At 50.8% G+C, this 24384-nt stretch overlaps 1 protein-coding gene across 1 annotated transcript in view; it reads right to left on the bottom strand.

Moving 5' to 3' along the window:
* The window catches only part of LOC143923542 (interferon-induced very large GTPase 1-like), a 72837-nt gene that overhangs the window by 12803 nt on the left and 35650 nt on the right, over positions 1 to 24384 (bottom strand). The gene's annotated exons all lie outside the window — the stretch shown is intronic.

Raw genomic sequence — 24384 nt, 5'->3', positions numbered from 1 at the left:
TCTGATGTAAGGGTCCTGCTGATGGGTCACTCTGATGTAAGGGGCTGCTGACGGGACTCTGATGTAAGGGTCCTGCTGATGGGACTCTGAAATAAGGGGCTGCTGATGGGACTCTGGTGTAAGGGGGCTGCTGATGGGTCACTCTGGCGTAAGAGGGCTACTTATGGGACTCTGATGTAAGGGTCCTACTGGTGGGACTCTGATGTAAGGGTCCTGCTGATGGGACTCTGGGATGTGAGGGGGCTGCTGATGGGACTCTGGTGTAAGGGGGCTGCTGATGGGACTCTGATGTAAGGGGGCTGCTGATTGGACTCTGATGTAAGGGTTGTGCAGATGGGACACTCTGATGTAAGGGTCCTGCTGATGGCACTCTGATATAAGGGGGCTGCTCATGGGACTCTGATGTAAGGGGGCTGCTGATGGGTCACTTTGGTGTAATGGGGCTGCGGACGGGACTCTGATGTAAGGGAGCTGCTGATGGGACTCTGGTGTAAGGGGGCTGGTGATGGGACACTCTGATGTAAGGGAGCTGCTGATGGGACTCTGGTGTAAGGGGGCTGGTGGTGGGACACTTTGATGTAAGGGGGCTGCTGATGGGACTCTGATGTAAGGGGGCTGGTGGTGGGACACTCTGATGTAAGGGTGGCTGCTGATGGGACACTCTGATGTAAGGGAGCTGCTGATGGGACTCTGGTGTAAGGGGGCTGCAGATGGGACACTCTGGTGTAAGGTGGCTGCTGATGGGACTCTGATGTAAGGGGGCTGGTGGTGGGACACTCTGATGTAAGGGGGATGGTGGTGGGACACTCTGATGTAAGGGGGCTGCTGATGGGACTCTGGTGTAAGGGGGCTGGTGGTGGGACACTCTGATGCAAGGGGGCTGCTGATGGGACTCTGGTGTAAGGAGGCTGCTGATGGGACACTCTGATGTAAGGGGGCTGCTGATGGGACTCTGGTGTAAGGGGGCTGCTGATGAGACTCTGATGTAAGGGGGCTGCTGATGGGACTCTGGTGTAAAGGGGCTGCTGATGAGACGCTGATGTAAGGGGCTGCTGATGGGACTCTGGTGTAAGGGGGCTGGTGATGGGACTCTGATGTAAGGGTCCTGCTGATGGGACTCTGATGTAAGGGGGCTGCTGATGGGTCACTCTGGTGTAAGGGGGCTGCTGACGGGACTCTGATGTAAGGGGCTACTGATGAGTCACTCTAATGTAAGGGGGCTGCTGATGGGACTCTGGTGTAAGGGGGCTGCTGATGGGACACTCTGATGTAAGGGGGCTGCTGATGGGACTCTGATGTAAGGGGGCTGCTGATGGGACTCTGGTGTAAGTGGGCTGCTGATGGGACTCTGATGTAAGGGGGCTGCTGATGGGACTCTGATGTAAGGGGGTTGTTGATGGGACTCTGATGTAAGAGTCCTGCTGATGGGACTCTGATGTAAGGGGGCTGCTGATGGGACTCTGATGTAAGGGTCCTGCTGATGGGACTCTGATATAAGGGGGCTGCTGATGGGACTCTGATGTAGGGGGGCTGCTGATGGGTCACTCTGATGTAAGGGGGCTGCTGATGGGACTCTAATGTAAGGGGGCTGCTGATGGGACTCTGGTGTAAGGGGGCTGGTGGTGGGACACTCTGATGGAAGGGGGGTGGTGGTGGGACACTCTGATGCAAGGGGGCTGCTGATGGGACACTCTGATGCAAGGGGGCTGCTGATGGGACTCTGGTGTAAGGGGGCTGCTGATGAGACTCTGATGTAAGGGGGCTGCTGATGGGACTCTGGTGTAAGGGGGCTGGTGATGGGACTCTGATGTAATGGTCCTGCTGATGGGACTCTGATGTAAGGGGGCTGCTGATGGGTCACTCTGGTGTAAGGGGGCTGCTGATGAGACTCTGATGTAAGGGGGCTGCTGATGGGACTCTGGTGTAAGGGGGCTGGTGATGGGACTCTGATGTAAGGGTCCTGCTGATGGGACTCTGATATAAGGGGGCTGCTGATGGGACTCTGATGTAGGGGGGCTGCTGATGGGTCACTCTGATGTAAGGGGGCTGCTGATGGGACTCTGATGTAAGGGGCTACTGATGGGTCACTCTGATGTAAGGGGGCTGCTGATGGGACACTCTGAAGTAAGGGGGCTGCTGATGGGACACTCTGATGTAAGGGGGCATCTGATGGGACTCTGATGTAAGGGGGCTGCTGATGGGACTCTGGTGTAAGTGGGCTACTGATGGGACTCTGGTGTAAGTGGGCTACTGATGGGACTCTGATGTAAGGAGGCTGCTGATGGGACTCTGGTGTAAGGGGGATGGTGGTGGGACACTCTGTAAGGGGGCTGATGATGGGACTCTGGTGTAAGGGGGCTGCTGATGGGACTCTGATGTAAGGGGGCTGCTGATGGGTCACTCTGGTGTAAGGGGGCTGCTGATGGAACTCTTATGTAAGGGTCCTGCAGATGGGACACTCTGATGTAAGGGTCCTGCTGATGGGACACTCTGATGTAAGGGTCCTGCTGATGGAAATCTGATGTAAGGGGGCTGCTGATGGGACTCTGATATAAGGGGGCTGCTGCTGGGTCACTCTGATGTAAGGAGGCTGCTGATGGGACTCTGATGTAAGGGGGCTGCTGATGGGACTCTGATGTAAGGGGGCTGCTGATGGGTCACTCTGGTGTAAGGGGGCTGCTGATCAGACTCTGATGTAAGGGGGCTGCTGATGGGACTCTGATGTAAGGGTCCTGCTGATGGGACTCTGATATAAGGGGGCTGCTGATGGGACTCTGATGTAGGGGGGCTGCTGATGGGTCACTCTGATGTAAGGGGGCTGCTGATGGGACTCTGATGTAAGGGGCTACTGATGGGTCACTCTGATGTAAGGGGGCTGCTGATGGGACACTCTGAAGTAAGGGGGCTGCTGATGGGACACTCTGATGTAAGGGGGCATCTGATGGGACTCTGATGTAAGGGGGCTGCTGATGGGACTCTGGTGTAAGTGGGCTACTGATGGGACTCTGATGTAAGGGGGCTGCTGATGGGACTCTGGTGTAAGGGGAATGGTGGTGGGACACTCTGTAAGGGGGCTGCTGATGGGACTCTGGTGTAAGGGGGCTGCTGATGGGACTCTGATGTAAGGGGTCTGCAGATGGGACACCCTGATGTAAGGGTCCTGCAGATGGGACACTCTGATGTAAGGGTCCTGCTGATGGGACTCTGATGTAAGGGGGCTGCTGATGGGACTCTGATGTAAGGGTCCTGCTGATGGGACTCTGATATAAGGGGGCTGCTGATGGGACTCTGATGTAGGGGGGCTGCTGATGGGACTCTGATGTAAGGGGCTACTGATGGGTCACTCTGATGTAAGGGGGCTGCTGATGGGACACTCTGAAGTAAGGGGGCTGCTGATGGGACACTCTGATGTAAGGGGGCATCTGATGGGACTCTGATGTAAGGGGGCTGCTGATGGGACTCTGGTGTAAGTGGGCTACTGATGGGACTCTGATGTAAGGGGGCTGCTGATGGGACTCTGGTGTAAGGGGGCTGCTGATGGGTCACTCTGATGTAAGGGGGCTGCTGATGGGACTCTGATGTAAGGGGCTACTGATGGGTCACTCTGATGTAAGGGGGCTGCTGATGGGACACTCTGAAGTAAGGGGGCTGCTGATGGGACACTCTGATGTAAGGGGGCATCTGATGGGACTCTGATGTAAGGGGGCTGCTGATGGGACTCTGGTGTAAGTGGGCTACTGATGGGACTCTGATGTAAGGGGGCTGCTGATGGGACTCTGGTGTAAGGGGAATGGTGGTGGGACACTCTGTAAGGGGGCTGCTGATGGGACTCTGGTGTAAGGGGGCTGCTGATGGGACTCTGATGTAAGGGGGCTGCAGATGGGACACCCTGATGTAAGGGTCCTGCAGATGGGACACTCTGATGTAAGGGTCCTGCTGATGGGACTCTGATGTAAGGGGGCTGCTGATGGGACTCTGATGTAAGGGTCCTGCTGATGGGACTCTGATATAAGGGGGCTGCTGATGGGACTCTGATGTAGGGGGGCTGCTGATGGGACTCTGATGTAAGGGGCTACTGATGGGTCACTCTGATGTAAGGGGGCTGCTGATGGGACACTCTGAAGTAAGGGGGCTGCTGATGGGACACTCTGATGTAAGGGGGCATCTGATGGGACTCTGATGTAAGGGGGCTGCTGATGGGACTCTGGTGTAAGTGGGCTACTGATGGGACTCTGATGTAAGGGGGCTGCTGATGGGACTCTGGTGTAAGGGGAATGGTGGTGGGACACTCTGTAAGGGGGCTGCTGATGGGACTCTGATGTAAGGGGGCTGCTGATGGGTCACTCTGGTGTAAGGGGGCTGCTGATGGAACTCTTATGTAAGGGTCCTGCAGATGGGACACCCTGATGTAAGGGTCCTGCAGATGGGACACTCTGATGTAAGGGTCCTGCTGATGGGACTCTGATGTAAGGGGGCTGCTGATGGGACACTCTGATGTAAGGGTCCTGCTGATGGAAATCTGATGTAAGGGGGCTGCTGATGGGACTCTGATATAAGGGGGCTGCTGCTGGGTCACTCTGATGTAAGGAGGCTGCTGATGGGACACTCTGATGTAAGGAGGCTGCTGATGGGACTCTGGTGTAAGGGGGCTGGTGGTGGGACACTCTGATGGAAGGGGGGTGGTGGTGGGACACTCTGATGCAAGGGGGCTGCTGATGGGACACTCTGATGTAAGGAGGCTGCTGATGGGACTCTGGTGTAAGGGGGCTGGTGGTGGGACACTCTGATGTAAGGGGGCTGGTGGTGGGACACTCTGATGCAAGGGGGCTGCTGATGGGACACTCTGATGCAAGGGGGCTGCTGATGGGACTCTGGTGTAAGGGGGCTGCTGATGAGACTCTGATGTAAGGGGGCTGCTGATGGGACTCTGGTGTAAGGGGGCTGCTGATGGGACTCTGATGTAAGGGGGCTGGTGATGGGACTCTGGTGTAAGGGGGCTGCTGATGGGACTCTGATGTAAGGGGGCTGCTGCTGAGACTCTGATGTAAGGGGGCTGCTGATGGGACTCTGGTGTAAGGGGGCTGCTGATGGGACTCTGATGTAAGGGGGCTGCTGATGGGACTCTGGTGTAAGGGGGCTGCTGATGGGACTCTGGTGTAAGGGGGCTGCTGATGGGACACACTGTAAGGGGGTTGCTGAAGGGGCTCTGGTGTAAAGGGGTTGTTGATGGGACTCTGGTGTAAGGGGGCTGCTGATGGGACACTCTGATGTAAGGAGGCTGCTGATGGGACTCTGGTGTAAGGGGGCTTCTGATGGGACTCTGATGTAAGGGGGCTGCTGATGGGACTCTGGTGTAAGGGGGCTTCTGATGGGACTCTGATGTAAGGAGGCTGCTGATGGGACTCTGGTGTAAGGGGGCTTCTGATGGGACTCTGATGTAAGGGGGCTGCTGATGGGACTCTGGTGTAAGGGGGCTGGTGGTGGGACACGCTGTAAGGGGGCTGCTGAAGGGGCTCTGGTGTAAAGGGGCTGCTGATGGGACACTCTGATGTAAGGGGGCTGGTTTCACTGCACACTGTGGGCTTCTCACAATAAGCATTACACCTGAATGACTGTCCTGCCCCTTCCATTCATTGAATTTTATTTTTTTCAATTATAGAGGTTCAGCATCACATGTGAATGTTATTTGGGGAGGTCTGCAGGCAAATACAACCTACATAGGAATGTCCCCTCCTCCAGACTATCATCCTGATAACAAAGTGATTGTAACAGGAACATTTTTATAAAAAAAATAACAAACATGTTATACTTACCTGCTCTGTGTAGTGGTTTTGTACAGAGCAGCTATAATCCTCCTCTTCTTGGGTCCCCCGCCAGCAATCTGGGCCTATTTCCCCTTGCCAAGTGCCCATTATAGCAAACCACTTGCTCTGGTGGCACTTGTGGGTGCTCGCTCCCGAGACGGCTCTCTGCATCCATAAGATACGGAGAGGCTCAGGGAGGGGGGGAGCTGAATATTGAAGTTTTTTTACCTTCATGCATAGAATACATAAAGGTTAAAAAACTTCAACCTTTACAACCACATTAAGGCAGTTTTATTTTTGCATACCTCTTCCCAAATGCCAGTCCACTGCTTGCATCAGGTCTGAAGGGTCTTGAGAGGAGTATGGTGATAGGGTGCTGTGATGTTTTCAGGAAACTATGTACAGAGCCCTGTCTGCCCCTCTTACCAGCCATGATCTTCATGAATTGCAATGAGAAGCACAGAGACCCAGCTATTGTCACTGGGACTAAAATAAGGTGTGGAGTGAATACAGAAAGGTTTTATTTCCAAAAATTTAATTGGTGAGGAAATAGGAAAAGCAAATGCAAGAAGATTTAACTTAACATTTAAGGAAGGGTTTGCAGAGCCTTAAGGCCTTGTTTGGGGGCAGTCAAAATGGGTGGCTGATCTGCATATTTACCACCCCAACTGCTCCCCCATTTACTGCAAAGTTGAGCTGCATGATTCGGGCCAAAATGAGAATCATAATTTTTTTGCTTAGAATAAAAATATTGCGATTCTCGTGGCGTAAAATCTTTCACATTATACAAAAAAAAAACTTTAACTTTACTGGTTAGTTTTTTTATTTTTATTCATTAAAGTGTAATTTTTTCCCAAAAAATTGCATTTGAACGACTGCTGCGTAAATACAGTGTGACATAAAAATTGCAACAATGACCATTTTATTCTCTAGGGTCTCTACTAAAAAAAAATAATATATATATATATATATATATATATATATATATATATATATAATTTATATATATAAAGTAATTATATATATATATATAAAGTAATTTTCTAGCAAAAAAATTATTTTAACTTTAACAACAAATGTCAGAAAAAGGTTTAGTGTTTAAGTGGTTAAACTTCCCTCATTTTCACACCTCATTTGATCTAAAGGATCCAGTTCCAATGCTAAAGAATGTTGATATTCTTGGCAGACTGCCCGCTTTTTTTTCTCTTTCTTTTGACAGCTGTCTGCTTTAGCAGAGCAGAGAGAATTCTCTGCATAGAAAGAATCGGGAAATACTTTTCTCTTTCGTTCATTGACGGACACAGCTCCATTAATCTTGACCGTAGGGTTATTACATCACCTTCAGGAGAGGACTAGGTAGAACATGTAATACATGTGAAAAACAATAGAACTGTACAGTTCAGCCCAGGGGGCGCTCCCTCTGGCAATAAACCCTCAGCCTGCTTCCTGCAGCTCAGTTTTTTCTTCCTAGTGACCTGCGGGACCATCGTTCCTGGGTATTTTTTTCAGGATTTTTGCCTTTTGCGCAAGATTTTAAGATCCTGTGATCATTCTATCAACAGCCGGCTGGGCGACAGGCTGAATAATATAGATCCTTGTAGTCTCCCCAGCCTGGTCATCGAGCGTGTGCAGGCCCTAGCTATGTGGTGGGTTGGCCACGACATGCCGCAATGCTCTGGGGCACACATATGACCGGACTACGGATGTCTTTTTCACAGTGTGCCGTGGCCCGCAGTCACCCGTACTGCTCGGGTGTGGGTCTGTGATGGGATGTCCCCAGCTCGTCCGGATGTTAAGTACAGCTCTCCCTGCCTCGGCAGGACAGAGAAGCTGGGCTTTCCCTGGGAGGTCGATTAGGGGGCCCCTCTTCTCAATTTCTTCTCTCCCTGTCCCTGTTCTCCCTCCCCTTGTGGGGGTTGCTACCTGACTGGGCTGTATTGCGGTGTGTGTTCCTGGGCCAGTGGTCCTCCGGGGGGCTCTGATCCTTGATTGGGGGCTGTGTTGGCTGTCTGTGTACCTTGCTGTCATCTGTCTCTCTGCTGGTGTCTGTGTATTTTCTGTGTACATCATGATCGTTGCCCATTTTCTGTTAGCCTATGTGAGCAGCATGGATGAGTTCAGCGGCCATTTTTCCTGTGTATTTTTCTATACAAGGGCGCCCCGTGACCATTTTCTTGTAGCCTCAGCGCGGTTTTTCTCCACAGCGCTGGTTCCTGTGCCTCAGAACAGTGCGTTGTTCCTGGACACTTGTGAGCTGACACAGGACACAACGATCAGTGACAGCACGGCGCAGCACTCGGTCAGGGTGGTGGGGGTGGGATTGAGCACCTTGTCCTAAGTCCCCAAGGGTGGCAGACAGGGTGGGTCAGCATGGCATCAGAAGCTTGCATTTCTTCCCCAGACCTCCCTGCAATTGCAACCGGCTCGCCTGCAAATAGTGCAGTGCCTTTGGACGCTTTGTCGTCGGTCCTTGAAATGTTCGTTGCCAGGGTGGAGGCTGTGTGCGGGCGCACGGGGGGTAAGAAACGGCCCCTGCCCGCCCGTCCTCCAGAGAGAGCTCTGATTCAGACTTGGGCCCAGCAGTGACTGGCAGCCCCTGTTCTGATGTGTCAGAGGACGCTGACCAGGACCGATTGGACAGTGAGGATGATTCCGGGTCCACGCAGGAAAAAGCACTAGTTGGAGCACTTATCACTGCTGTGTGTGATACTCTGAAAATACAGGATGCAGCAGGATCCTCTGCTGAGGTGGCGGCCCCTTTTGGGTCCCATAAGCCAGCCCGTACAAGGTGTTTCCGTATCTGACTTATTTATTTATTTATTTTCAAAAAAGTTTTTATTGTTTTATCAAGAGATCGGAATACAGAAAATAGAAGCCATATGACATTCAGTTGTTACAGAAAGTTATCAAGTACCACATTTTTATACAGCGTAGTGATAATCTAAAATAACATAGAACCATTTATAGGTAAAATAGCGTATAAGACTCAGCTCTGATTTTTTTGACAGTGTATAAGATATGTTAGAAAAGAAATGAAAGGAAAATTAAAAGTACCTGTAGGATCGCTCTGTAATTCCCCTTAAGATCGGGGTAGAAGCTATACTAATGAGTCCACTGTTATTCTGCTTAGCTTAATTTGAAAGGATCATCTGTATAACTATGAAAATAAAGGGGTGTAAGGGAGGGAAGGTAGGATGGATTCTCACATCCTACTAGAGATACGTACACAGTGGTGAAGGGAGGGGGGGCTAGGGAAAGAAAAGGGTGGTGATGAGATTTACAGGGAAAGAAAAAAGTTTGAAGGGAAATATAGATAGGGATAGGGATAAGGATAGGGATACTCCGCTACTCGCCATCTACGAAGTCTGGCCTATGTATCATTAATGACCATACCTCCTTCTTCCTAACTTGTGAGGAGGCATGAGTCATAAGGGGGTTCTACATTGTAGCCCCGTGTGGTGGATCTGAGGAATTTTATGTTTGGGGGTAATCTAGTTGTGTTGAGTAGGATCTTTTGAGTACAAATTAGTGCTTATCCGATCAGTACAGGCAGGTGACTCAATCAGATAGGTTGTTGAATTATAGTGTGAAAGTCAGAGATGGTCACGAAATGCTTCCAGGGGGCCCATTTTGATCCAAATTTTGTTGGTGTGTCTTTGTTTATATCAATCAGTTCTTCCAGATCTGCTATTTTGTCTACTCTCCGGAGCCAGTCTTTGGTGGAGGGGATGTTGGGAGACTTCCAGTGAACCGGGATGCACTGTTTGGCCACGCAAATTAGATAGAGTGTTAAGGATTTGTGGTAAGAGGCTTTGAAGGAGACATTGTGGTGGAGAAGGTATTGAGCTGGAGTAAAGGGTAAATCCGCGCCCGTGACCTTTTTGATCAACTCGTGTATTTCCTGCCAAAAGGGTTGTATGGCCGGGCAAAGCCACCACAGGTGGAGGAGAGTGCCACAATGTTGTTGGCATCTCCAGCAAGTATCAGGAGTTTGAGGGTCCCAAGTATGTTTTAGAGCAGGTGTTCGGTACCAACGACTTTGGATTTTATACCCATTTTCTTGGGTCGAGACATTCAAAGTGCCCTTGTGAATGTTGAGAAATATATTTTCCCATTCTTCACTGGACAAGGATATTTCCAGGTCTCTTTTCCAAGCCTTGCAAGCTAGAGAATTCTCAGGACTACATCCTTGAAATAAGAGTGAGTGTGTCTGGGAGATGAGATGAGTCTGGGGTGTCTTGGAAGAACAAAGTCTTTCATAGGGGGTCAATTGTCTAGAGCAATCAGTACGCTTACCAATGTATTTTAAGTAGTGTCGTATCTGTTGGTAGGTCCATATGGGTATGGGAGGTTTATGCATATCTGCAGCTAATTGGTTTGCCGTTAGCATTCATCCGTTTTTGTAAAAGGATTTCACTAATATCGGTTCTTGAGTCCAGTGTCTAATGAGGAAAGTCTCGTGCATTACTGGGGGAAAGTCAGGATTCAATTTCAGTGGTGTTAGGGGTCCAGTAATTGATGAGATGTGATTTTGTGAGCATGTGGTATAGAAACACTGTAGTGTTGGGGCAATAAGCGGATGGGATTTGATCGTATTAGGTGTGTTGGAACGTTGTATCCAAGGCAGAGAGTGGAGTGGGGAATCTAAGAATGAGGCTTCTAGGTCTACCCAGTCTTTAAAGGGTAAATGAATATTCCAGTCAATTATCCTCGTGAGTAGCTTTATAGTAATTCATAATGTCTGGGAGACCTATGCCACCTCTGTCTTTGGGTAGAGAGAGTTGGGAGTAACTGATTCTGGGCCTCCACATACCCCAGAGAAAGTTAGTACATGCCTGTCTATATGATTTAAAGAAAGCCGGTGGTAGTTTTATCGGCATTGCCTGTAGTAAATACAGGATGCGTGGGAGGACGTTCATTTTTAGACTGACTTATTTTTATGAGTTCTTATACGAGGAATGGGGAAGCCTGCAACGGACCTTTTCGGAGGGCTGAGGCAGTGGCCCGGTCCATGTTTATGGTAGTGGGGTCAGCGCTACGACTCGTACTGGCCAAGGCATTAGTGTCGCAGACACTTACTGAGTGGGCAAAACTATTGCACCGTGAATTGGAGAAGCAGTAGTCTCCTCCAGTCTGTGTGGAACTAGCAGATCAGTTGGTGCACGGCCTTAAGTATGTCTGTGATGTGGCCCTGGATACACTTCCCCTGCTCTCCAGAGCATCAGTATCAGCAGTGGTGCTGCGGCGCCTGATCTGGCTGAAATGCTGGACTGCAGACAAGATTAATGGAGCAGTGTCCGTGAATGAACGAAAGAGAAAATAGGATTTTTGTACTCACTGTAAAATCCTTTTCTCTGAAGTTCATTGAAGGACACAGCACCCACCCCTCGTATTAGTTTACGTTATACTGCTTGTTGACATACTGAGCTGCAGGAAGCAGGCTGAGGGGTTATTGCCAGAGGGACTGCCCTCTGGGCGGAACTGTACAGTTCTGTTGTTTTTCACATGTATTTCATGTTCTGCCTAGTCCTCTCCTGAAGGTGGCATAATAACCCTATGGTCAAGATTAATGGAGCTGTGTCCATCAGTGAAGAAAGAGGAAAGGATTTTACGGTGAGTACAAAAAAACGATTTTTTCAAGATCACAACGGGGAAAAATATCATGATAACGATTCTTCACGATTAATCGCGCAGCTCTACTGCATAGGCAGTGAAGGAAGGAGTTCATATGCCACAATCGTGATGCTTCGCATTGCAGCACAACAAAAATGATCCCCACTGTTGCATTCACTGGGCAATATCACCCTCTGAACGCAGACCATTCAACTGATTGGGGGGACACCCCACAACTACATGAATTGCACACAGAGAGATAGAGCAGTGCAGCTCTAAGGGTAGAGGGTAAGCTCTAAGGGTAAAATTTGGCTTTAATCATAAAAAGGTTTGCACTCACATTTTGAGTAAATAAAAACAGGCAGGGAATGGTTCTCTTTCCTGAATGAATGCATGAATGCCTGATGAAGGAGCACGCATGCTCCAAACGCGAGCACTATAGCCACGTCCCCGATCTCAGGCTTGTGACACCTCGAGCAGACGTGCCTGCTGATGTTGTCCATCATGGAAAAACACACTCCGGGGCTACTCACTACGCTGGAAACGACCGGGATCTGACCCCCCGCCGCAGCCCAGTAGGAAACAGGAAGCCAGCCGAGGACGCCTTAAAGAGAACCATTCCTTGCCTGTTTTTATTTACTCAAAATGTGAGTGCAAACCTTTTTATGATTAAAGCCAAATTTTTTAATGATTTACTACCCTTAGAGCGGCGCTGCTCTATCTCTCTCTCTCTCCTATACTACAGAGTACCTTCTGCTCTGAGGAGCTGGCTGCCGCTTGCAACATATAACAGAACTTATAGTTTTGAACTGAAAAAGCTGTCTCCATTTTTCACAAAGAAATCCCTGTGTTCCCCATTTCTCCAGCTGTATTATTGCCCTAGAACTGTTCACTAGCAGCTCTTACTAGCACTCCATCCCCCCCTTTTTAAAATGAATTGCACACAGTTGTGGCATGCTAGTGCGGGGTATAAGGAGTTAAAATAGTCAGTGAGGAGGCTCTTCAGAGAGTAACACTGGTGTAAACTAGCCCTAAAGTGCAACTCCAACCAGATCTCTTAATGTGGTTTTGAATGGATTGAGGAAAGGTTAGAACCTCTGTCAGGTTCTTATTGGCTTTTGTATGTCTAATGACGAGATTTTTGCTTATGACCAAAAAGGAATTGGAAATGTATCCAACAGAGGAACAGACTAAAAGAAAAACATGATTTTTTATTATTGTGGAGAAATTGAATAACCTGTGACAATGTTTTTATTGCTCTGTATACCTTCCTTTCCCAGTGACAACAGCAAACCCCATTACCCAGTACAGCCATTGCATGAATAGGAAGCAGGCCCGGATTGGACATAGGACAAACCGGGCACTTGCCCAGTGGGCCGCGGCTCCTGGGGCCGACAGGCTGCAAGTCCTTGTGGGCTCAAGGCTTGAGCTTGCGCCGTTCATCCAGCCTCTCCTCGGCCACCCGGCTGCCAGTTAAACTCAGCCATCGGCACCGGGGGGAGGAGCTAGATGAGACGCCTTCGGCTGCCTCTGCGTGGTTGCACGGCCGCCCGTATAGGTCAGCCGTCAGTGCCGGGAGGAGGAGCCAGAGCACACACCTTCGTTCGAGAAGTGCCGGTGTTCTGGCAGATAGTGTCCTGCCATCATATAGCATCCGCCCCGTACTGCGCATGCGCAGTACGGAGCAGACGAAGCTTCGGCAAATCTCCGAAGCTAAACGGCGCCTGCACCATGAGTGGAGGTGGTAGCCCCACCATCCAAGCGGATAATAGGGTTGTGAATATTAGAGGGCCCCTCGCGGGCGAGCTTTGCTTCGGGCTTGGCCTCACTGCGCTTGGCTCTTTTATATTCCTACTCCATGTCCACTTGGACGGTGGGGATAGAAGCTGGACTCACGGTGCAGGCGCCGTTCATCCTCGGCAATTTTTGGAATGTGTGTTGCTGTGTACTGCGCATGCGCATGCGCAGTACACAGCGGATGCTATCGGATGGGGGACCTTATATGATAGGACACCGGGAAAGTAAACGTGAGTTCAGCTTCCCCTGTAAACTGCATAGGAGGAGGGGTGGGGGCTACTGCATACAGAAGAATAATTCTATCCATCTTCCTCCTGCAGTAGTGGAATGCCTGCGAGAGGTAGAGGAGAAGCATTCAGAGACTGCAGGAGGAAGATGGAGAGAATGATTGTTCTATATGCAGCCGCCCCCACCGCTCCTCATATCCTGCTTCTGTCTGCTGCTCCCCATACTCTCTGCCACCCCCCCATACTCTCTGCCATCCCTCCATACTCTCCACCTCCCCCCATGCTCTCTGCCATCCCTCCATACTCTCCACCTCCCCCCATGCTCTCTGCCATCCCCCCATACTCTCCAGCTCCCCCATGCTCTATGCCATCCCCCCATACTCTCCACCCCCCCATACTCTCCACCTCCCCCCATGCTCTCTGCCATCCCTCTATACTCTCCACCTCCCCCATGCTCTATGCCATCCCCCCATACTCTCCACCTCCCCCCATGCTCTATGCCATCCCCCCATACTCTCCACCTCCCTCCCATGCTCTATGCCATCCCCCTCATACTCTCCACCTCCCCCCATGCTCTCTGCCATCCCATCATACTCTCCACCCCCCATACTCTCCACCTCCCCCCATGCTCTCTGCTATCCATCCATACTCTCCACCTCCCCCCATGCTCTATGCCATCCCCCCATACTCTCCACCTCCCTCCCATGCTCTATGCTATCCCCCCATACTCTCCACCCCCCCATACTCTCCACTTCCCCCAATGCTCTCTGCCACCCTCCCATGCTCTCTGCCACCCCCCCATACTCTCCACCTCCCCCCATGCTCTCCGCCACCCCCCATACTCTCCACCCCCCCATGCTCTCTGCCATCCCCCCATGCATTCTGCCACCTCCCCCCATGCTCTCTGCCATCCCCCATACTCTCCAACTGCCCCCATGCTCTCTGCCATCCCCCCATACTCTCCACCCCCACATGTGCTCTGCCACTCCCCCATACTCTCACCTCCCCCCAAGCTCTCTGCCACCCCCATGCTCTCTGTCTCCTCCCATGCTCTCTGTCTCCTCCCATGCTCTCCGCCATCCCCATGCTCTCTGCCACCCCCCCATGCTCTCCGCCTCCCCCCCATGCTCTCCGCCTCCCCCCCATGCTCTCCGCCTCCCCCCATCCTGTCTGTCATCCCCCATACTCTCCACCTCCCCCCATGCTCTCTACCACCCCCCCATGCTCTCTGCCTCCTCCCATGCTCTCTGCCTCCTCCCATGCTCTCTGCCACACCCCATGCTCTCTGCCTCCTCCCATGCTCTCTGCCTCCTCCCATGCTCTCTGCCTCCTCCCATGTTCTCTGCCTCCCCCATGCTCTCCGCCTGCCCCCCCATGCTCTCCGCCTCCCCCCATGCTCTCCGCCACCCCCCCATGCTCTCTGCCATCCCCCCATGCTCTCTGCCATCCCCCCATATTCTCCACCTCCCCCATGCTCTCTGCCACCTCCCCCCATGCTCTCTGCTACCTCCCCCCATGCTCTTCACCTCCCCCCATGCTCTCCACCTCCCCCCATGCGCTCTGCCACCCCCCATACTCTCCACCTCCCCCATGCTCTCTGCCAACCACCCAAGCTCTCTGCCACCCCCCATGCTCTCTGCCTCCCCCCATGCTCTCTGCCTCCCCCCATGCTCTCTGCCTCCCTCCATGCTCTCTCTCCCCCCATGCTCTCTGCCTCCCCCCATGCTCTCCGCCTCCCCCCATGCTCTCTGCCACCCCCCATGCTGTCTGTCATCCCCCCATACTCTCCACCTCCCCAATGCTCTCTGCCACCCCCCATGCTCTCTGCCACCCCCCCATGCTCTCTGCCATCCCCCCATGCTCTCTGCCATCCCCCCATGCTCTCCGCCTCCCCCATGCTGTCTGTCATCCCCTCATACTCTCCACCTCCCCCCATGCTCTCTGCCACCCCCCCATACTCTCCACCTCCCCCCCATGCTCTCCGCCACCCCCCCATACTCTCTACCTACCCCCATGCTCTCTGCCATCCCCCATACTCTCCACCTCCCCCCATGCTCTCGGCCATCCCCCCATACTCTCCACCTCCCCCCATGCTTTCTGCCATCTCCCCATACTCTCTACCTCCCCCCATGCTCACTGCCATCCCCCCATACTCTCTACCTCCCCCCATGCTCTCTGCCATCCCCCCCATGCTCTCTGCCATCCCCCCCATACTCTCCACCTCCCCCCATGCTCTCTGCCATCCCCCCATGCTCTCTGCCCTCCCTCCATGCTCTCTGCCCTCCCTCCATGCTCTCCATCTCCCCATGCTCTCCACCTCCCCATGCTCTCCACCTTCCCCCCATGCTCTCTACCGCCCCCATGCTCTCCGCTGCCCTCCCCGTGCTCTCCACCACCCCCGTGCTCTCCACCACCCCCGTGCTCTCCGCCACCCCCTCATGCTCTCCGCCACCCCCCCCATGCTCTCCGCCATCCCCCCATGCTCTCTACCTCCCCCCATGCTCTCTGCCTCCCCTCATGCTCTCCGCCACCCCCTCATGCTCTCCGCCACCCCCCCCATGCTCTCCACCATCCCCCCATGCTCTCTACCTCCCCCCATGCTCTCTGCCTCCCCTCATGCTCTCTTCCACCCCATGCTCTCTGCCACCCCCCATGCTCTCTGCCACCCCCCCATGCTCTCTGCCACCCCCCATGCTCTCTGCCATCCCCCCATATTCTCCACCTCCCCTCATGCTCTCTGCCACCTCCCCCCATCCTCTCTGCCATCCCCCATACTCTCCACCTCCCCCCATGCTCTCTGCCATCCTCCCATACTCTCCACCCCCCATGCGCTCTGCCACCCCCCATACTCTACACCTCCCCCATACTCTCCACCTCCCCCATGCTCTCTGCCACCCCCCATGCTCTCTGCCACCCCCATGCTCTCTGTCTCCCCCCATGCTCTCTGCCTTCCCCCATGCTCTCTGCCTCCCCCCATGCTCTCCCCCATCCCCCATGCTGTCTGTCATCCCCCCATACGCTCCACCTCCCCTATGCTCTCTGCCCCCCATGCTCTCTGCCACCCCCATGCTCTCTGCCACCCCCATGCTCTCTTCCTCCCCCCATGCTCTCTGCCACCCCCCCATGCTCTCTGCCATCCCCCCATGTTCTCTGCCACCCCCCATGCTCTCCGCCTCCCCCATGCTGTCTGTCATCCCCTCATACTCTTCACTTCCCCCCATGCTCTCCGCCACCCCCCCATACTCTCCACCTACCCCCATGCTCTCTGCCATCCCCCCATACTCTCCACCTCCCCCCCATGTTCTCTGCCACCCCCCATGCTCTCCGCCTCCCCCATGCTCTCTGCCATGCCCCCATACTCTCCACCTCCCCCCATGCTCTCGGCCATCCCCCCATACTCTCCACCTCCCCCCATGCTTTCTGCCATCCCCCCATACTCTCTACCTCCCCCCATGCTCTCTGCCATCCCCCCATACTCTCCACCTCCCCCCATGCTCTCGGCCATCCCCCCATACTCTCCACCTCCCCCCATGCTCTCTGCCATCCCCCCATACTCTCCACCTCCCCCCATGCTCTCTGCCATCCCCCCATGCTCTCTGCCATCCCCCCATGCTCTCTGCCCTCCCTCCATGCTCTCTGCCCTCCCTCCATGCTCTCCACCACCCTCCATGCTCAACACCTCCCTCCATGCTCTCCACCTCCCTCCATGCTCTCCACCTCCCTCCATGCTCTCCACCTCCCCATGCTCTCCACCTCCCCATGCTCTCCACCTCCCCATGCTCTCCCCCTCCCCATGATCTCTGCCGCCCCCATGCTCTCCGCTGCCCTCCCCGTGCTCTCCACCACCCCCGTGCTCTCCACCACCCCCGTGCTCTCCACCACCTCCGTGCTCTCCGACACCCCCCCAATGCTCTTCGCCACCCTCCCTGTGCTCTCCACCTCCCCACATGCTCTCCACTGCCCACTGTTCTCTCCACCCCCATGCACTACGCTGCCCCCCTGTGCTCTCCTCTTCCTCCCTGTGTTCTCTGCCTCTCCCCTGTGCTCTCGCCCCACCCCATGTTCTCAAGGTTCTTCCCTGTGCTCTCCAACCCCCCATGCTCTTTCCTGGTCCCACCTCACCTCTCCCCCACACCTCTGGTGGGTTCCCCCTCCCCCTCTCAGGGGATCTGTCAGGGAGGAGAGTGGGGAAGGGTCCAGTTAACATGTCATGGGCTGCTCAATGCAAAATGCCCGGGCCTATTTTTTGTCCCAGTCCGGGCCTGATAGGAAGAGAGGGGAAATCTCTCTGATAGAGTCACAGACAGAAGTCGAAGGTAGCATGGCAGCTGACTGTGGGTGGGAGAGAAAAGTAGAGGAGGAACAACTACATCTACCTGTGTCCCGGAATGAATAGAAAAGGAGCAGAGGAAGCTGATCACAGAAGGGGGTGGAGAGGAGAGAGGGACTGTTATTAGCATGGGACATTGGGAGAGTTACTGAGCACATACCTGAGCACATACCGGAAGAGAAAGAGAAAAAAGGGGGGGCATGAACTCAGCTCAGCCCCAAGGTACCAGTTTTACTCCTTTTTCAGCTACCAGTCAGTTTCTTATAGTGGGGTTAGTTTACTTACTACTCGCTAAATATTATTCAAGCTGACTTTGGTGAAGCAGAAAATGGAGAAATTCTTACAGTCACCTAGAGATTCAGCCTGCACTACCTCCACTAGATTCACAGTGTCCCCTCTGCTCTTGGCACCAACTGATGATGATTGGGTGGTCTTAGTTTCCAAACTAGTCCTGGAAGGTTGTCTAACCTACGGTCCATGCTCTATGCTTCTTTTAAAGATTTGATGACTGCAGCACTGGCTAAACCCTGTACTGACATGTAGCGCCACCTCCTGAAGAGGACGCGCTGTGTTTTTTTGAAAGTTAAGGTTACACCTGAACTGCAGTTTGGTATGGGTATAATTGTTCAAAATTTGGACCTCAGCATCAGTCTGACTGGATAATAGGATGTTCAGCCTGGCCACAAGGGGCACTGTCTCTTCTGGCAGGCATGGAACCACAGTCTGGTTGGGTGCTTTAAGTTTACTCTCTCTCTGAGCCCGCCCAGTGGGAGTGTCACTCTTGCTGTGCTTTCTGGTAGAGGGTACTTAAAATGCGGATGTCACGTGGTTCGGGGTTCCGGTCCAGAATTATGTTCTGACTTCATGGTCCTGGTCCTCCTGACCAGCCCCCAGGAAGGCTATGGCCTGGGGTGCGGATCCACCCAACTTATTGTCTCGGGGCTGGCTAGGATTCCGAGGTGGTCCGGTGCCATCTCATACTGCAGCACTGATATAAGTAATATTTTTTCCACAGTAGTGTGACAATCCCTCCACCTCCGGTCTAACTAATCACTCTCACTTTATGGCATGGACCCCTGTGCAAACAGGTGGTCATGCAAGCGGGTATCAAAGGGGTTAACATGGACCATAAACTTCTTTCACGTCTCCTTAGATCTCAGCAAGGACGCCAGGTCATGGGTACAAAGAAAAGATCTAAGTGCTCACCGCTTAATTATAAGATTGAATTTTTGTGTTCAAACACAAACTACTCTCATTATCTCATCTTAAAATATAATCTTTGTCCTCCCCACAGGTATGCTCTTACTGCTGCAACTTCAGCTAGAATCGCATTACTGAAAACTGTCTCCTATGTCTCTTAATTTTAGTATGCTCTTGGCGTAAACATCTGTAGATTGTCCACATTGCTATTGTTTATGTTTCCTCCCTATGCCTTTCTTTTAAATTATGGTCTCCTTATCTTTATTAACTATGCACCTATAAGTCTGTTTCTGAAGTAAGAATTATTATTTTTTTTGGTACAGCCAGTTTTTATTATCTCCCTGATTAGTAATTAAGCCCCGCCCCCATTTCTAGCAGTATATAACTAAGCATCTCTTGGGAAAGGCACATTTGCCAAGGGGTGGCACGTTTGCAGATGGGGGTCTTTCCCAAAGTGGGGGGATTTCTCTAAGTGGGAGCACTTCTGACTCTGCACTTCAGTGAATGCACAAAGCAAAGGAACACAAGAAAACACCTTAAAATATAATACAGGTGACCTTTTTACACTTTCAGATCTTCCTCCCCCTTCTAAAATGCAATGTCTACCACTCCTTCTGACAGCTGTGTCCTCTATCCTTAATCAAACTCTCCTGCACACCTTTTCTCCACCCCATACCTTGTATATCTCACCCTCACTTCTGTCCTCTCCATATTATTGCACTCAACAACTCTGGCTAATTCTAAATCCACACACCCAATGCTCCAAACCACTGGGGCATGTCCCCTCATATAAATCACACTCCCACATTACCACCCTCACCCTTCTGCTTCTCCTATCTTCTGGTGATTGTTTCCCCAAACCCTGGGCCTCCTTCATCTAACTGTATTCAACACGCCCATTATCGTGCACCCTCTGGCTGCAGCCGCAATGCACATAATGTAGTTCCCATTTCTCTTCTTCCCAAGACCAGACTCCCTTTCTCTTGCACCCTTTGGAATGCTCGCTCTGTCTGTAACAAACTCGCCTCCATCCACAATCTATTTATCGCTAACTCATTTAATCTACTTGCCATTACCGAAACCTGGCTTCACGAATCCGACACTGCATCTTCTGCTGCTCTATCCTATGGTGGTCTTCTTTGGACTCACTCCCCCAGACCCAATGGTCACAAAGAGGCGGTATTGGAATCCTTTTAGACCCACATAGCACCTTTCAAGTACTTCACCCACCTCCCTCTCTGTCACTCTCCTCATTTAAGGTGCACTACATTCATCTTTTCTCCTCAGTTTCTCTAAGGATAGCTGTGATCTACCAGCCCCCTGGTCCAGTATCATCCTTTCTTGACGACTCCCCTGCCGGTCTACCCTACTTTCTCTCTTCTGAAATCCCCACAATCATTCTTGGGGACTTCAACATCCCTACTAATACTAACATTCCTGCAACTTCCAAACTTCTCAGTCTAACCTCCTCCTTTGACCTGAAACAATGGATACATGCTCCTACTAAGTCTGAAGGCAACAACCCTGACCTTGTCTTTTTCCACCTATGAACTCCATGCAACCTCTCCAACTATCCTTACCCTCTCTCTGATCACTACCTTATTAACTTCACTCTCTCCCTCTCCTCCACCTCCTCTCCTTCCAAACACCTAATGGTTACCCGTAGAAACCTTCGCCATCTCAACCCTTCTCTTCTCTACTCTGCTACTGACCACCTCTATGACAAAATCGCACCTCTGTCCTGCACCAACCTAGCCACTTCTGTCTACAACACTTCACTTCTAGCCTCACTGGACACACTGGCCCCCCTCACTATACACAGAATCAGGCCCTGCCCCCTTCAAGCCTGGCAAACAGATTACATTAGAAGTCTGAAAAAACACAGCCATGCTCTCGAATGCATGTGGCGTAAGACTAAGTCCCAGAAAGATTTCAGCCATTATAAATCTGCCCTCCAAAATTAAAATTCCAGCCTCCTCACTGCCAAGCAGACCTATTTCATCACTCTCATTAAAAACGTATCATTCCGCCCCCTTCAACACTTCTTTACCTTCAACTCTCCTTCATCTAACTGTATTCAACACGCCCATTATCGTGCACCCTCTGGCTGCAGCCGCAATGCACATAATGTAGTTCCCATTTCTCTTCTTCCCAAGACCAGACTCCCTTTCTCTTGCACCCTTTGGAATGCTCGCTCTGTCTGTAACAAACTCGCCTCCATCCACAATCTATTTATCGCTAACTCATTTAATCTACTTGCCATTACCGAAACCTGGCTTCACGAATCCGACACTGCATCTTCTGCTGCTCTATCCTATGGTGGTCTTCTTTGGACTCACTCCCCCAGACCCAATGGTCACAAAGAGGCGGTATTGGAATCCTTTTAGACCCACATAGCACCTTTCAAGTACTTCACCCACCTCCCTCTCTGTCACTCTCCTCATTTAAGGTGCACTACATTCATCTTTTCTCCTCAGTTTCTCTAAGGATAGCTGTGATCTACCAGCCCCCTGGTCCAGTATCATCCTTTCTTGACGACTCCCCTGCCGGTCTACCCTACTTTCTCTCTTCTGAAATCCCCACAATCATTCTTGGGGACTTCAACATCCCTACTAATACTAACATTCCTGCAACTTCCAAACTTCTCAGTCTAACCTCCTCCTTTGACCTGAAACAATGGATACATGCTCCTACTAAGTCTGAAGGCAACAACCCTGACCTTGTCTTTTTCCACCTATGAACTCCATGCAACCTCTCCAACTATCCTTACCCTCTCTCTGATCACTACCTTATTAACTTCACTCTCTCCCTCTCCTCCACCTCCTCTCCTTCCAAACACCTAATGGTTACCCGTAGAAACCTTCGCCATCTCAACCCTTCTCTTCTCTACTCTGCTACTGACCACCTCTATGACAAAATCGCACCTCTGTCCTGCACCAACCTAGCCACTTCTGTCTACAACACTTCACTTCTAGCCTCACTGGACACACTGGCCCCCCTCACTATACACAGAATCAGGCCCTGCCCCCTTCAAGCCTGGCAAACAGATTACATTAGAAGTCTGAAAAAACACAGCCATGCTCTCGAATGCATGTGGCGTAAGACTAAGTCCCAGAAAGATTTCAGCCATTATAAATCTGCCCTCCAAAATTAAAATTCCAGCCTCCTCACTGCCAAGCAGACCTATTTCATCACTCTCATTAAAAACGTATCATTCCGCCCCCTTCAACACTTCTTTACCTTCAACTCTCTACTTCGCCCTCCACAGCCTCCACCCACTAACTCACTCACTGCTCAGGAGATTGCCAATCACTTCAAACAGAAGATTGATACAATTCGCAAGGAGATCTCTTCTGTTCAGACACCCTCCATGCCTTACACCTCTTGTCCGCAGGTACAATCATTACTTCCCTCTTTAAACCCCACCACTATAGAAGAGGTTGCTAAATTACTTGCCAACGTCCATCTTACCACCTGCCCTCTGGATCCTGTTCCCTAACAAAAGCTATAGTCACCCTCTAGCTCGATTCTACACTCTCTAACCCACATCTTCAATCTCTCCCTCTCTTCTGGCATCTTCCCCAATTCCTTAAAACATGCACTTGTCCGCCCCATACTTAAAAAGCCCTCACTGGACCCATTCAATCTTAACAACCTACACCCCATCTCCTTGCTCCCCTTTTTATCCAAACTCCTTGAACGTCTAGTCTGCAACCGACTGAGAGTCCACCTCGCTGATAATGGCCTTCAGTCTGGATTTCATCCTCAACATTCCACAGAAACTGCTCTCCTAAAACTAACAAATGATCTACTAATGTTCAAAACGAAGGGACACTATTCTGTACTCCTACTTCTGGACCTCTCTGATGCCTTCGATACGGTTAACCACCCCCCCTCCTCAAAAAACTCCATGCCTTTGGTCTCCGTGACTGTACCCTTCGCTGGTTTTCTACCTACTTATTTAACCGCACCTTCAGCGTTATCTACAATTCTACTGCCTCCTCTCCTCTTCCTTTCTCTGTTGGGGTCCCCCAAGGCTCTGTTCTTGGACCTCTCCTATTTTCAATCTACACCTCCTCCCTGGGTCAGCAATACCATCTCTATGCTGACAACAATAAAATCTATTTCTCTACCCCTCAACTCACTCCGTCAGTCTCCTCGCTTATCACTTTGTTACTATCAGATATATCCATCTGGATATACTTCGTCAAACTTAATCTATTCAAAACTGATCTTATAAATATAAATAATTTTTTATATTTTTATCAGTGTCAGTTAGTGTCGGTGTCATAAAAACATAACAAAATGCAAACTATTGTTTTTAGCTGTAGTACAGGTTCACTCAACATACAACAATATATTTGCTATCGCTGCAATCGTCGGAAGCAGGAGAATTTATTTTGGGTTGTTGTTTGGTGGTAGGTTATGATAGTAACAAGAAATATACAGCTAAATTTAACTTGTCCTAAAAAAAAATAAAAAATGTGGTATAATCCACCAGGATGCACTAAGTAGTTGTGATGATTTGTATGGTTTTACTAACACATGCCAAATTTTCAAAATTGTGCTTAGGCATTAACATTTGTTTTACCCTGAGGTGGGAAGGGGTTAAAATAACTGAAGTCTAAGAATATAGCATTGAAGTAAGAATGGGTGACTTTTTATAAAGGAACCAAATCATTTGCATAGTTTAGGAAACAATAGAAGGGTCGGCGCTTATAATAAGCATTTGTAAATCTGTTCAGGCCAGGATTCTTATCATAATGAAGAGCACAGCTAGTTTTCTGTATTTCTTCCACCGTGAGGTGAATTTTGTACATTGGGTGGGGGATAATTGAGGTAAGCCATAGTTAAATAAATAATGTTGGATAGAAGGATCAGAGAAAAAAATAAGGTGAGTTTGTTTGGGGATTATAAAGCAAATGATAGCAGTCAATAAACTGATTAGATATATTTATAGTAGAGCTGTGGAAATGAAAGATTCATTCCTCAATTAATGGTTAATTGTTTTGATCGATCAAAATTCTTTTGATCGGTACATACCTCTCCGCTGACTTCCAGGTCGTTGGGGAGTTCCGTCGGAAATCTGGTGACGTCACGGACATCGACGTCGCCGTACTCCTCACCCTTCCCCAAGTGCCTCAGTCTGCTAATGAAGGGAAGCGGGAGGAGTCTGATAAGGACTAGATTGCTTGCACTTCAAGGATCGTTCAGTGCATCTTACCCCTACAATTGTGATATATATATATATATATATATATATATATATACACACACATATATATATATACCATAGTTTGTAGACTAAATAACTTTCCTACAGACTACATAATATACCCAGTGGTAATTAAATACCACCAAAAGAAAGCTCATCTTTGTGTGGAATAAAAATTATACAAATTTAATATGTGTA

The sequence above is a fragment of the Lithobates pipiens genome, unplaced genomic scaffold, assembly GCF_037356315.1.
Source record: "Lithobates pipiens isolate NorthernLeopardFrog02 unplaced genomic scaffold, aLitPip1_a1.2 Scaffold_22, whole genome shotgun sequence".
In the NCBI taxonomy this organism is placed as follows: Eukaryota; Metazoa; Chordata; class Amphibia; order Anura; family Ranidae; genus Lithobates; species Lithobates pipiens.
The sequence above is the reverse complement of the archived record's forward strand: the minus strand, read 5'-3'. Positions and strand labels throughout refer to the sequence as shown.